The 12,570-nt window shown below is 40.5% G+C and overlaps 1 pseudogene across 1 annotated transcript; it reads right to left on the bottom strand.

Moving 5' to 3' along the window:
• Positions 1 to 5,726: 5,726 nt before the first annotated feature.
• LOC125536411 (tRNA nucleotidyltransferase cca2-like) lies at positions 5,727 to 11,743 on the bottom strand (annotated as a pseudogene). Its single transcript, XR_015615940.1, has 15 exons — positions 11,343 to 11,743; positions 10,939 to 11,069; positions 9,670 to 9,796; positions 9,519 to 9,571; positions 9,346 to 9,395; positions 9,150 to 9,248; positions 8,745 to 8,854; positions 8,502 to 8,629; positions 8,228 to 8,318; positions 7,367 to 7,441; positions 6,926 to 6,985; positions 6,683 to 6,827; positions 6,282 to 6,446; positions 6,028 to 6,128; positions 5,727 to 5,938 (listed from the first exon to the last, which is right to left on the bottom strand). The product of XR_015615940.1 is annotated as a tRNA nucleotidyltransferase cca2-like (transcript).
• Positions 11,744 to 12,570: the final 827 nt, after the last annotated feature.

Below are 12,570 nucleotides of genomic sequence, written 5' to 3' on the forward strand. Positions count from 1 at the left end.
ACTCCAAGTATACTCCAGCAGCTTGTCCTTGAGACTTTGACATGCAAGTCTTGAATGCATCGTCTCCTGATGGCGTGGCGCGGCCGGCCGGTGACCCGCATCACGCACGGGACCGTCGAGTGACGCAGCTAGGGGATGGCCAGGGGTGGTCCATGGACCACCTTGAAATTTGTGTAAATATTTTTATTGATGAATCATCCTAACTTATTGTGTTGGCTACGCGACCGCGTGGATGCGCGATTCGTCCACCAGCCCTGACGGGTCCCGGGTAGGTGGACGACCTGCTTCCATCAGGAGACGGACCAGCCGGATCGATCAGGTAGCCTCGGCGAACCACGCAGCCGATCGTCCAGCGCAGTAGAAGGATAGCGAAAACGACCGGGACCTACTACCCAGAGCAGCTGAGCTGCCGATGGATCGAGATCAGCTCAGCAATTGACCCCAGGAGCACTTGCATTTCGGTACTGCTGTCAAATCACCGTCCAGCGGAGGTTTCGTGTCTGAATCCGACTTCTTCGTATGCTTTTGTAGATGTTTCTTCTCAGACAACAACTGACAAAACAAGTGTTTTTAAAAAGGTAATATCATCAGAAGTCATAAAACTTACGCTCAACGTTCAGTTGATGCTAGAACTTTGAAAATACGAATTTGTGGTCATCTAACTTGACATCGCGTGTAAATACGGTCGCAACATATGCATGTGGACGTATCAGGGTGTATGGCCCCACCTGTTAGTGAGTGGTGACGCATGATGGACTTATTTTTGCACAAAACATCCTCATATTTTTTATTTCCGAAAAAGTCAAATTAATAAAAAATGGGGGAGAGCGTGGAATCCAACCCACGACCAATGTTCACCACAGAAGCCACTCTAACCAACAAGCCATCCCTGTTTGCATGTAACGTATGGGTAGCTAAGTTAGATGTACTGAGAGCTTAAATGATATTTATTTTTTTGCATCTATGAGCAGTGGATGTACATCTGCAGCCCATTTAAGCTATTTTAGTGGTCCTTTTTTCTTACCTGAAACATGTAGAGGCGCGCACTGCTACAGTGATTCATTTAAGCTATTTTAGTGGTCCTTTTTTCTTACCTGAAACATGTAGAGGCGCGCATTGCTACAGTGATTCCGTTAAGCAGGATGAGAAGTCATGTCCAGGTAGGTTGACGCATTAAGATCAACATATAATGCCATCAACACAGTACTTACAAGTATTTTCTTCTGAGAAACACACAGTACTTACATGTGGAGTGGTAAAACAATGTAAGTGATACTAATTGCACATCAGGATGGTTTGACATAGCAGTAAATATAGTGACATTTCATCAATCAAGCTCCTATGCATGGAAATCTGTTCTTTCTCCGTCTGTCACTCTGGCTGGCTCTCTTTGGCAGTATCCACAAGATGCGTGTCTTTCGGAAGGTGATCGTGCTGATGGCTTATTTTTTAACATATCGAGGCTCATTTTGCATATATTTTTTGCAAACTCAAAACCTTGTATTACTCAATTATGGTCTCATTATAATCATCAGCAACTACCTCCAACACTTCAGGAGGACCCGACCCTAACCAAGTCATAGTCCTATTATTTAGGCGACCAAAAGAAGCTAGCAAGTCGCTCGCCTTATTCCGAGAACGAGCGACGTGAGTAATACAAGTTTGATGAAGACTTAACAAATCTGTGATCTCACTAACTAAAGACGAGTAGATCGAACGATCAATATCACCACATGTGATCATGGCCACCGCAACAGAAGAATCAAGCTCAACTTGTATCGGCAATGTAGTTCGTTGGACCGAAGCAGTCAGGCCCTCCAGGCAAGCGCGAAGTTCAGCCTCCAACACATCCCGGCATACCCGTATCGCCCTGCATGCAGAAAAGATGATACCTCCTGACTCATCTCTTAAGATCATGCCTGCCCCAGCATCTTCACATGACACAAAAGCTCCGTCCGTATTCAGTTTTGTCCACCCCTGTTTCGGTTTTTCCCAACGAGGTAGCTTAGCCTTTACAGCAGCCGTTTGAAGATCCATCATCATACTGGCTTTCCCTTTCACCGAGTCCACCCCTTTATCATTCTTAATGGCCATCAGAGAGTGAAGGTAACTCTGTAGGAAACGGACCGATACTTCCATCTGCAGTGCCGGTTTATGATGCACCACCTCATTGCGTATGTACCAACTTCTCCAGAACACAAGGAGAACCATACACCTCTCAATATCACTCATAGGCGCGAGAACTTGCAGTAGCCACTCCCTACCACAATTAACAATTGACTGTAGCTGAGGTAATCTCCAGACTTTGGCCATTCTCAAATAAAGATCCCTCCCCAATTGGCAACGCACGAACGGGTGAAAATTATCTTCCGTGTCTACTCCACAAACCGGGCAAACATTTGTGGTCTCCAGACCAATCTTATGCTTATTTTTCCATGTTGGCAGTCCATCCGTCGCGACCCTCCATGCAAAATTTGCCACTGTTGGCGGAGCACCACACCTCCAGATGAACTTCCAGCAACTTCTTGCCCCGGTTGGCGATGAACTGGAAGATACTGTATTGGACCTGTGAATCTCGTTGAACGCAAAGTGGTATGCACTCTTCACAGAGAAAACACCCATCTTGTCCGGCCCCCATGCAAGAATATCCTCGCCACGCCTAGGTGAAACCCTGATCTTCAAAATCTCCATCACATCTGCTGGCATGAAATATTGGTTCAGAGTTTGAACTTTCCATGTCCCATTATCGTTCAAAAGATCAGAAACATATCTAATGTGACATACACCCTGCCTCGTGATCGGTTTGTAAGAGAAAGGCCTCGGTATCCAACTATCACGCCACACCCGAATGCTTCTCCCATCACCTATTCTCCAAATCAAGCCTTTCTTTAACAGATCCAAACCATGGCTAATAGCCTGCCATGAAGATGAAGCATTAACAGTAAACACCGTGTCTTCTAACTTGCCCGCCGGGTAGTATTTAGATTTGAGCAGACGGGCACACAAGCTATCCGGCCTTGTGATCAACCTCCACGCTTGGCGAGCTAGCAAGGCTTGGTTGAATAAACGAAAATCTCGGAAACCTATTCCACCTCTATCCTTTGGTTGCATTAGATAGTCCCACCCCTTCCAATGCACCTTCCTCTTCCCCTTCTCTGATCCCCAATAAAAGTTCCTCACCATTCTTGTGAGATCATCGCACACCGAGAACGGGAGCTTAAACACTCCCATTATATATGTGGGTAAAGCTTGGGTGACCGACTTTATGAGTACTTCCCTCCCCGGCTGCGCCAAAAATCCATCTCCCCACTGGACAAGCCTTTTCGTAAGGCTTGTCTGAAGATTCTGAAACTTCCCTTTAGACATGCGACCCTCGGGTGTGGGAAGACCCAAGTACTTCTCCTCAAAAACCATGCTTTTGACGTTGAGAACATCCTTGACCTGCTCTTGAAAGGGAGCCGGGCAAGATTCTCCAAAGAAAATAGAGCACTTATCATAATTCAAGCTTTGCCCTGTGGCCATACTATAAAGATCCAAAGATGCTTTAACCTGCTCCGCTTGATCCCTCGACGCCTGAAAGAACAACATGGTATGATCTGCAAACAACAAGTGGGATATGCCTGGAGCTCTCCTACAAATTTTCACGGGAACAATATCGCCAGACTGCACCTTGCTTTTCAAAATAGCTGAAAGTCCATCTGCCACAAATAAGAATAAAAATGGAGAGAGAGGGTCTCCTTGCCGTAGCCCACGTGACGGTGCAAATGAATCCAGAAAAGTTCCATTTAATTTAACTGAATACCTCACCGATGTGACACACGTCATTATCCAATCAATCCATCTGTGAGAGAACCCTAACCTTTGCATCACCTGCTTCAAGAAAGCCCAATCAACTCTATCATAAGCTTTTGACAAGTCCAGCTTATATGCACAAAAACTCCTTGAGGGATCCTTCTCCTGTTTAATATAATGCAAACACTCCAAGGCTACCAGAGCATTGTCAGTAATCATCCTGCCTGGTATGAAAGCACTTTGCTCCACCGAAATTATGTCATCTAACAAAGGTCTTAACCTGTTAACAAGGCACTTGGAAATTACCTTGTACGTGACATTACACAGACTTATTGGCCTATAGTCAGACATCCTTACGGGATTAGATATTTTTGGAATGAGCACAATTGATGTATCATTAACCCCCTCTGGCATAACACCAGAGTCAAAAAACTCTCTGACCGCAGCCAACACTCCCTCCTTTACCGTACTCCAATTCCGCTGAAAGAAACGCGCGGGAAACCCATCCGGCCCTGGTGCCTTCAAAGGCCCAATTTGAAACAATGCATCAGAGATCTCCTTATCCATAAACGGCGCGCATAACTTGTCATTATCAGCCGGCGTCACCACACGTTCAAACAAGCTTACTACTTCAGATGCATTCAAAGTAGTGTCAGCAACAAAAATATTATGGAAATACTCATTAGCAACATTGCTCATCGCTGCAAACTCGGTATGTACGGTACCAATACTGTCCATCAATTCCCTGATCTTATTCTTCCTCGCTCTCCACACTGCTTTACTCTGAAAGTACTTTGTATTGCGATCTCCCTCCTTCAACCAGGAAATCCTTGACCTCTGCATCCACAACATCTCCTCCTGGTACAGCAATTCATTCATTTTATCCATCACACTCCTTATTTCTTCCCTGTCCGCATTCATGTGCATCAGCTCCTCTAATTGGCTTCTAGACCGCACAAGTTCTTTAGCTACATTACCGAATTTTCTGCTCCATGAACCCAACGCAGTCATTGTTTTTGACAGAGGCTCATTTTGCATTTGCAATTTCTTCAAGATATTTGTAAAACATAATTAATGAAGTTATGTTCTAAGAATATTATACATAAAAACTATCATTAGTACATAAAAACATTTAAATATGAACTTGTGTATTATATGAAAAATAGTTAATACCGACATTGAAAATGTTTGTTAAATAAATATGTTTAACGAATCCAAAATGTATAGAATCGCAGCTTATATTTAAATTATGCAAAATGATGAATTCAAACATTTACGTGCCTATATGCAGTACAGTGTGGTTGTTAAAAAATGTGAGGGTGTTTTGTGCAAAAATTAAGTAAGCTGAGCGCCACCACTCACTAACAGGTGGGGCCATACACCCTGATACGTTCGCACGCGTATTTTGTGACCATATTTGCACGCGATGTCAAGTTAGATGACCACAAATCCGTATTTTTAAAGTTGTAGCACCAAACTGAACATTGAACGCAAGTTCTATGACTTACAGTGATATTACCTCTTTTAAAATCACCGCTAAGAATCCTCTCGTCTAAACATGAAACGATGGAAAATATTGCAGTATTATTTCGACTCCCTGCTTCCATTACAATGGCGACCTTATATGCCTTGCATTATGCGCACAAGCCTAATAGCACGGATGTGTAGCAAACGTGTCCCTTAATTAGTGTTAGCCTTCTCTCTGAATTTAGAGAGGAAGAAGAGCATATGCCCACCATAAATGGACAACATCACCCCTAAACTTCAAAACCGGTTAATTGATCCCCTAAAGTTTAGAGAACCTAACAAAACAGCCTCGAAGTCCATTCTAAGTGGTCTGGATAGGTGATAGACTGACTATAAACATCAAGTTTAGCAAAATTATTTGGTCAGCAATCAACTACCGGCTAGCTGACAAGACAGTCAAGATCAAGGCCCATTAAGCACCAAGAAAAAATACACGTATCATCCGGTGGAGTTTGTGATCTATATAGATCCCCAACTGTCTACGCTCACAATGTTAACGTTCCACAGGTGCTGCGTCCTACATTTCCTTTTTCTGACATTTGGACTGCTTTATCCACTCACGGCACTCCTCCGCGGTACCTTTGGGATGCGCAAGCTGCCACTTCACTAGCCTTTCTTTCTGAAAGTGTGAATAAATCTTGCATTAATAATGTCGACAACTAGAACAATGTGATCACTTACAAAGGGAATGGAAACATCAATGTGTACCCATTCTCTGACCAAGGGACCTTCTCCGATGCCCAAAACTCCCATGATGTCTTTCCCATCGAGCAGCGGACCTGTATCTATCTTCCATACATCGTCGAGATCTGAAGAACCAAATGGTTAAGGTATAAATCAGGACAGCAAATCAGAATTTCAGACTAGTACTGACTGACTCAGTCGGTACTTCACCGAAAATAATTCGGCATCATCAGGTAGGAAACTGAAAATAATTCTGCATCATCAGGTAAGTTCTTTACCGAGGTCGGTTATTAAACGCTCAACTCTGATATATATCTCTTTCCTTCTATTTAGCTCATCCTGCTGGCTGAAGGAACCATTAGCACTGCGGGCTTCTGGATAGGACAGAGTGGATATCAACAGTGCCAGACGCCAAAGGTCCTTTATTCCAAGGAGTAGAAGTCCTGAAATGCTTACACCGTCACAAAATTTTGGTCTAGCAACAAAAAAGGAGCAAGAATGTCATGCAAGAATAGATCCAATTGATTCATCAACAGCAACTATTCCAATATTCTAATAAGTTTAACCAAATATATCGAATGATCAAATCAAGCAATTGACATCACAGACATGGGGTTATAGAGAACCCGACAATATAAAAAACGTTCAGAATTTGAAAACAAGCATGTTCAGCACTGACCTGCCAAAACGCGTGCTACCATGTCTGTTGGTATCTCAAGATATTTGTCATTCGGGTTCTCTTTAACAGTTTCCAGATTTCCATTTGACTCGAGGAAAATAATTAAATCGGCAAACTTGTCACTTGCAGCATGTATTTGGACAATCTTTAACAACAGAAATAAAAAGATCATGAAAAGTTATAATCCCAAGGCGTACGATATGCAGAAACAAATGCTGTTGGAGGCTGCTCAGGAAACTGTACCGCTTCAGCATCAGAAATATTCAACTTTAGAGAGTTTCCAATAATATAGCGAACGACCTCCTGCAGATGATGCCACAAACTTGGTAATGTACTTGCTTCAAAACCGACCAAATTAGCTCAATTAAAGCACCTAATATCCAGCTTCGTCAGCTTACTTACAGAAGAACTGACCCAAGTCTTTTCTAGAGAACAATTCAACAAAATTTAAGTACATAACAAAAGAATTTTTTTTCCTGCTTTAACAGATACAATTTTTGAATCAAAAAGGGTGAAGATGATGCAATAGTAGCATCTAATATTTGTACTAAGATATATAATATGATTTCGATGAACCAAGACTGCTCTCTCCAGTCATTCTACTTGCAAGCAAAGTTCGAGCTTGCCTCCTTAAATAGTTACCGTTTGCATTGAAGTTTGGAGGATTCATGAGTTAGATGTTACCTTTTTCTTCGTGTACACCATATTTCGAACTGGAGTAAATAGTGCACTATACATGCAAAGCCTTCTCTGTTCATCCTAAACAGCATCACAAAACTTAATTAGTGTTATGAAAATAAAAGGAAATTATTTGCAGGTAAAAGAATGTCAGTCATAACAAAAAGCATGTATAGTAAAGTTGTATACCATAGGAATCATCAGTTTTTCTATAATTAAGATGAAACTGTGATGAGGATCTTAGTATCAAATTTTTTTTGACAAGAAAACACTAGGAGAGGCTCCTACTGCTGTATTATTATATATAGTGGAGGATTTACATGGAATATTACAAGTCCATCAGAAAAATTCTATGACCAAATTACAAAGATCTGAGAAAGAGTTTAATAGATGATATAATGTCCTTTTGGAATCTATAACGAAGAAACTCAAAAAACTGTTCGCAACCTTCTCAACCAGGTTCAGAGTGATAATACTGTGTGTAATCATTTATAAGATTTACTGAATTGATAAACAGATTCATTTTTTTACGAAATTGATTAACAGATATTGGAAAAATGGAGAAGCTTTACTTGGTAGTACCAACCATGATTTCAATCGGGTGCAAAAAAAATGTATGTGCCCTGTTTTTGTTTGTAAAAATGAATCCCCCACAGTTTACAGATAAGAATAAGGGTAATGTTGGTTACACTTTCGACTCTGCTCAAAATGTTACACCCTTGACTATAAGCATTTTAAAACCATCACTGAAAAGTATTTTAAGCCAAGCATGGAAGATAGAACAAAGAAAAAAAAACATGCATAAATCATGTCAGAGTACGATATTTCACGGTATATCCTTAACAAGACATGCTGAAAATCTCAGACCTGCGACATGGAACCAGAACCACCTCTGAAAACAGAGCAGCCAATTGATTGTGCAAGATTCCATGCTGCTTCAATATGTGAAACACATAGCCTGCGTCAACACAAGATACGAGATGAGACTGAGTTGAAGTAAATATGCCAATGGAAATAAACACATCAGTGAACACTGGTGGTGTAAAACTCTACGAATACAGAAGTTCGAAGTGTAATTTTGCCAGACATTGTTGCATATATTGAAAACATGGAATAATTACATATTAGAACATGGACATACCAATCATGTTTGTTGAGAACTGGAGGAACTGTTTTCTCAGGAAATGCAAAAACAACGTAAAATAATCCCAAATCACGGATATGGCACATTGCATCAACCGGATATTTGTCTGACATCATGTGGTCAACCTGCACAATGTACACTTAGATAAAAATGGTGACCTAGGGTTTTGCATGATATCAAAAGATTAAAAAGAAGTGACAACGAAACATGGCTTGGCAATAAGAAGTGTAGAAATCAAACCTCCTGACCAATACGTTCTCTGCTAATCTTGCTACCAAGATTCAACTTCACTTTTTCATCAGAAGCGGCTTCCTATAAATTTTCAGCTAATGTAAAGCTGAATCTAGCAGCTGTCAGAGATAAATATTGGCACATACAACGGAAATTAATGTTCCAAGTCACTGTTCAACTATTTAATTAACTAGAAAGGCTATGAGTTGACTACTTATGAACACACATATAAGATTTTGACTTACAAACATGAGAAACATTTTTACTTCTTTTCATGTCATATAGTGTGTAATATTAGCAAATCAATTTATACAACTTTGTAATCTTAATGGTTTAGATAGTAGCATCATAAAATTAAAGGATAAAACTATAGCAAGAGTTATTGGAGATCAGGTATGTGATGTTTGAATATACCAAATCGGATTGCTCGAAGAACCCTCAGGGGATCATCGAGGAATGTAACTTTGGCTGGTAAAGGAGTAACAATAAGGCCTTTCTTCAGATCTTCAAGACCTTCATAGAGTATAGGATCTTCAAGGCCTTTCTTACATAGAAGCACGGATTTTAAACTGGTCACATGAGTTTACAAACGTATAACGGCTAAACTCACCTCTTCCAGTTAAATCTTCCACCGATTTCGTGTTGATATTATAGAATAAGCTGCCAAAATTCAAAATTCAGAGAGGACAAAATAGGATACTATATTAAAAATAAACATTGTAGCAATGAAAGCATAAATCTAAATACCCAAAAAATATCATTTGAAAATGAAAATTGTATTACCTATTAATTGTTAGGTCCCTGCGGAATGCATCTTCTTCGGGCGTACCATCCTCCTGCACATCAACAAGTATGACATACCAGTAAACTAGCAAATTGGTGCACAAGGTCTGTAAAATGAGTATGCAAAGCAATTCTAAGTGCATGTGCATACCACAGTGGGAATACGACTGTTTTCAGCATATTTTTCGGACCTCAAGTTGACAAAATCAATCCAGATGTCAGAGATGTCAGATAGATGTATCCTTGCGGTTTCCAAGTGCTTAGATTGGCTGGGATTGCTGAAGGAAACTATAAAATGTCACAAGTTCAGGATAAAAGGCATTTAAATTACTGCATATGTTAATGCGAGAAAGTATGGTACACTTGGGAGCTAAGAACATGTATGAGAGAAGTGCATATGACACCCCCCAACTCTAGCCCTAGTCTAATATACACCCCCCAACTCCAATACCGTCTAATATCCACCCCCCAACTCTCAAAACTGGCCATAATTCAACCCTCCCTTCCCTGTTGACCGGTTTTGACCCAGTTTAACCGGTTTTGACTGAGTGAACAGTAAAAATAAAATTTTAAAAACCATAAATATTTTTTTTGAAAAATTTCAAAAATGTTCCAAGTTTTTTTCACCGCGTGAACAGTAAATAAAAAAAATCACCTTTTCAGCATGTTTGGACACCTGAGTAAATTCGAGATGTCCGTAAATTCGAATTTTTTTTTCAAAATTTCAGCTTGGTGAACAGTAAAATCGGTTTTTTTAAAAACCCTTTTTTGCATGGATGATGTTTGAGCGCGTGGTGATTTTTTTTGGATTTTTTTCCCGAATTACTGTTCACCATGCTGAAAATTTTGAATATTTTTCGAATTTACGGACATCTCAAATTTACTCAGGTATCCAAACATGCTGAAAAGGTGATTTTTTTTTTGAATTTACTGTTCACGCGGTGCAAAAACTTGGAACTTTTTGAATTTTGTCAAAAAAAATATTTTTTTTAATTTTTAATTTTTTACTGTTCACTCAGTCAAAACCGGTCAAACTGGGTCAAAACCGGTCAACAGGGAGGGGAGAGTTGAATTCTAGCCAGTTTTGAGAGTTGGGGGTGTATTTTAGACGGTATTGGAGTTGAGGGGTGTATATTAGACTAGGGCTAGAGTTGGGGGTGTAATATGCACTTCTCTCAACATGTATATAACACTCTGCTTGGACCAAAAGGTGACCTATCCTATGGTACACTTATGAACATGTACAAAACACTTGGCTTGGATAAAATAGTGGCTCTCCCTGCCTCTATTAAACTCAACTCAAACAAAATTGAAATGCACAGAAGTGTTAAGGCTATAAATCTGAAAGAAGTGGCAAATGATATCAGCTATAGTAAGATTGCATACCATGGGATAATACAAGGTTCTTTCAGCTCCTGACCGATCACCTTGTAGTACTTAGTTTTTTTTTTTTTTGCGGGGGTAGTACTTAGTTATTTCCCCACAAAATTTTACGCCGGTCATGTTATCATCAAGCGCGATGTCGATGTCGGTAGAGTCTTTCCCCAATAGCTGCAAAGAATATGCCAAAGCATGAGTTTAAGTCACGAGACTGCCCAGTGCACAACAATCGTTTCATAAACTGCAAGCCAAATTAAGATGCGATTTTCATGGAATTCACTACTTGATCATTAAACAATTCCTCCTTTATTTTGACAACTAAAAATGCCTCCTTAAACCCCAGTACATAAACCCTAGTAGTAGAGAATATAAAGGACCTACATCTACGCATCATTCAACGATTTTTCCTATATTTTTCTAAACACGAAAAAAGGCACTGCTCACCTTGTCTCTGACCCATCCGCCGGCGACGCGGAGCTGGGTGCCGAGGCCTCGGTGGTGGACAACATCGAGAAGGCGCCCGAAAATCCGCTGCTCCAGCTCTGTGAGCACTATGCCCTGCTGCTGCGCTCCCACCGCCATGCCGGCTGGAGACAGTTCTCCGAAGGCGGAGAGGGGGGAGCAAAAGGAGGAGGCCGCCGCGAGGTGGGAGGAGCAGGCGGAGAGACCTGCAGTGGTTGGCCTCCCGGTTGTTAGGATTACACCCTCCCGCGCCGTGTGACAGCACCGTGCGGTTCGTCGGCGCGAGCGTCGTGTTCTCCGGAGTGGCGGCCGCCGGAGAACAGCGGCATATGGATCGATCGCTCCCGTCGTTGGCGTAGGGTGAGCCGGCCCATTAACTCCGATCGCCACGTTTGTAGGCGTAGGATCTGGGGGAACAACTAGTTAACAAGCGCTCCTTTGAAAATCTCGCAACGATCAGCGCCACTTGGTGCGCTTTTAGCCATTCGACACCTGTCGTTTTGGGCTTTTTCTCTAGATTTTGTTTTTTTATTTTCCACATGCATTTTTGGCTTTTTAAACGGTTATTTTGGGTTTTTTCAACATTTTGTTTTCCACCGGTCTTCTTTAGCTTTTCGATTAAAAAACAAAAAAATGTGCAAAAAAACACGTTTTTTTTGTTCTTTCGCGAGAGTCATAGTTTTGCTTCCGTCAGAAAATTTTGTGAATATGAAAAAATCATGAATTTGAAAAAAAATTATGAATTCAAACATGTTTGTGAATTTAAATTTTTGCCTTCGTATTTGAGAAAACTCTCAAAATTGAAAATAAATTCGGATTTGAAAATTGTTCTCTAATTTAAAATAAATCCTTGAATTTTACAATTGTTCTAAAAAAATATTTAAAAAGTGTGAATTTGAAAAAAAGTTAATAAATTTAAAAAATTAGTGATATAAAAAAGGTTCATGGACTTTGAAAAATGTTAGCAGATTTAAAAAGGACTATGAATTCTAAAAATGTTCATTTTTGGTCAATACCAGTCAAAACAGGGATGAAACTGATTTGACTAGAGACATATTGATTTCTGACCTGTTTTGAAAGTTTGAGGTTATAAAGTATACGTTTTTGAAGTTCGGGGTTGTTTCTTATACTTTTGAGAATTGATGATTGTAATGTGGACTTCTCTCTAAAAAAATAAGTATGTCGGATTGAACGTCAATCACACACGAGG

This window comes from Triticum urartu, chromosome 2A, assembly GCF_056163025.1.
Source record: "Triticum urartu cultivar PI428250 chromosome 2A, HENAU_Tu73, whole genome shotgun sequence".
NCBI lineage: Eukaryota > Viridiplantae > Streptophyta > Magnoliopsida > Poales > Poaceae > Triticum > Triticum urartu.